General features: G+C 48.5%; 1 protein-coding gene across 6 annotated transcripts in view; it reads right to left on the reverse strand.

Annotated features, from left to right (window-relative positions):
* The window catches only part of LOC135098458 (uncharacterized), a 73916-nt gene that overhangs the window by 49501 nt on the left and 21915 nt on the right, over window positions 1-2500 (reverse strand). For all 6 annotated transcript variants that reach the window (XR_010267015.1, XM_064000843.1, XM_064000842.1 and 3 more), the window contains one exon: window positions 2039-2142. The gene's annotated coding sequence lies outside the window, so the exon portion shown is untranslated. The remainder of the gene's footprint in view (window positions 1-2038; window positions 2143-2500) is intronic.

Below are 2500 nucleotides of genomic sequence, written 5' to 3' on the forward strand. Positions count from 1 at the left end.
GATCTCACACACACACACACACACACACACACACACACACACACACACACACACACACACACACAATGTGACCTCAGGCCAGTCTGTATGACCCCCATCCCTAGCCTTATTTGCGAAGATTTTGTGTATGACTGGGCCTACACCAAAATTTGTAACACCGTGGATATCAGACAATTTGTAAATATTAAAGCCACCTCCACCTCACATTACCTGACCAGCTTCCTTGAATTCATCCACAGCCACCTGGACAAGCGAAACACCTCTCTAGCTGTTGCTTTTGTGGACTTCAAAAAAGCCTTTGATCTAGTTGATCACACTGTTGTCATCAGCAAGGCAGTGAGTCTGGGTCTCCCTCCTAACCTGATAGCGTGGCTAGCCGACTTCCTCACAGGGAGGCGTCAGGCCGTTCGCTATCAGGGCTCTGTCTCTAATTTCCAACAGCTGACATGTGGAGTCCCCCAGGGGACCAAGATGGGTCCTCTATGCTTCCTCCTCCTCATTAATGACGCCCTCACTGACACCCCTCATCGCTGGAAGTATGTGGACGACTGCACCGTGGGCGTCCCAGTTTCCACCAAGAACCCGGACTACTCGCCACTGCAAGCAATTCTGGAGCGACTGCAGACGTGGACGGAGGAGAGCAGGATGACCATCAACCACAGCAAAACTGTGGTGATGCATTTGTGTACCTCCTCTGTACCAGTGCCCCCTCCCCGGCTCACAGTGGGCCCTCACCCCCTCCAGGTGGTCCAATGTGCCAAGCTTCTCGGAGTCACGGTGGACGACCAGCTGACCTGGAAGCAGCATGTCGCCAGCACCGTGAGATCAGCTACCTACAGGCTGTACATGCTGCGCAGACTCAGGTCGCTGGGGACGCCGACAGATGAGTTAAGGGGGGTGTACCTTATCTTCATCCTCCCCAAACTCATGTACGCCTCCCCAGCGTGGTCCTCCTCCCTCACACACACTCAACAGCTACAGCTAGAGAGTGTGCAGAAAAGGGCGTGCAGGGTCATCCTTGGCCCTGCATACACCACCTATGAAGAAGCCCTGACCACCCTGAGTCTGTCCTGACTATCCACCAGGCACCGAGAGGCTCTGGAGAAGTTTGGAAGGGGACTACTGCATCACCCACGCCTCAGACACATGCTGCCGCCTGACGCGCCTCGCCCGGTCCGTGCCACCAGACACCACAACAAGATAACGCCCCTAAAGGCGCCGCCCACGGACCGGGACAGACTCAGTGCGATTCCCACCATGGTGCGAGCCATCAATAAATAGTATTTCCTCCTAGATTAGTCTTACATTTAGGATTAATGTTAAGTTTTTCCCCACCACCTATGTACATTTTCAGTTTGTTAACTGCCTAAATAACAAACCGTTTATTATTATTATTATTATTATTATTATTACACACACACACACACACACACACACGGGGAAGGGAAGATCTGCGCATAACTTACAAAGAGAGAGAGAGAGAGAGAGAGAGAGAGAGAGAGAGAGAGAGAGAGAGAGAGAGAGAGAGAGAGAGAGAGAGAGAGAGAGAGCAGCCACGTAATTCACTCGGTAGTAATATAAGTTAGTTGGAGTCCCGCTAAGTGTTATTGACTGGAGTGAGGCAAAGTTTTAAGCTTGGATTATTAAACTTAAGTCACACTCACTTCCCACACACTAAAGTAATGCCGATAATTCCTCTCTCTCTCTCTATTTTTTTACTTTAATGCTTCAACTCCAGAGAGAGAGAGAGAGAGAGAGAGAGAGAGAGAGAGAGAGAGAGAGAGAGAGAGAGAGAGAGAGAGAGAGAGAGAGAGATTGACATTGGCTTTGCTCTCTCTCTCTCTCTCTCTCTCTCTCTCTCTCTCTCTCTCTCTCTCTCTCTCTCTCTCTCTCTCTCTCTCTCTCTCGTTAGGGCGAGCTAACCTAAACTTCTGACCTTTCTCATTCCCTAAAGACACACACACACACACACACACACACACACACACACACACACACACACACACACACACACACATAATAAGCTTTGAATCTTTACCTTATCCGCAGCTCAGATCTTCCTTCCCTCTCCTCCTCTTCCTCTTCTTCCTCTTCCTCTTCTTCTACTTCTTCTTCCTCTGCCCACTCACGTCAACTCAGCGCCTGCGAGAGAGAGAGAGAGAGAGAGAGAGAGAGAGAGAGAGAGAGAGAGTGTTGTGTCGACTGATGCTTCGAAAAATTGAAGACGAAGCGAATCGGGTTGAAATGATACGAGTGAATGGTGGGTTGTTTGTTTGTTTGTTTGTTTGTTTGTTTGTTTGTTTGTTTGTTTGAGTGTCTGTTTTATTGTTGTTGTTGTTGTTATTACGGACTTCTGATATTGGTGCTACTACTACTACTACTACTACTACTATTCTCCCGTTATTAGTACTACAGCTGTTCTTACTACTACTACTACTACTACTACTGCTACTACTACTACTACTACTACTACTACTACTACTACTACTAAGATCTTCCC

This window comes from Scylla paramamosain, unplaced genomic scaffold (assembly GCF_035594125.1).
Source record: "Scylla paramamosain isolate STU-SP2022 unplaced genomic scaffold, ASM3559412v1 Contig65, whole genome shotgun sequence".
In the NCBI taxonomy this organism is placed as follows: Eukaryota; Metazoa; Arthropoda; class Malacostraca; order Decapoda; family Portunidae; genus Scylla; species Scylla paramamosain.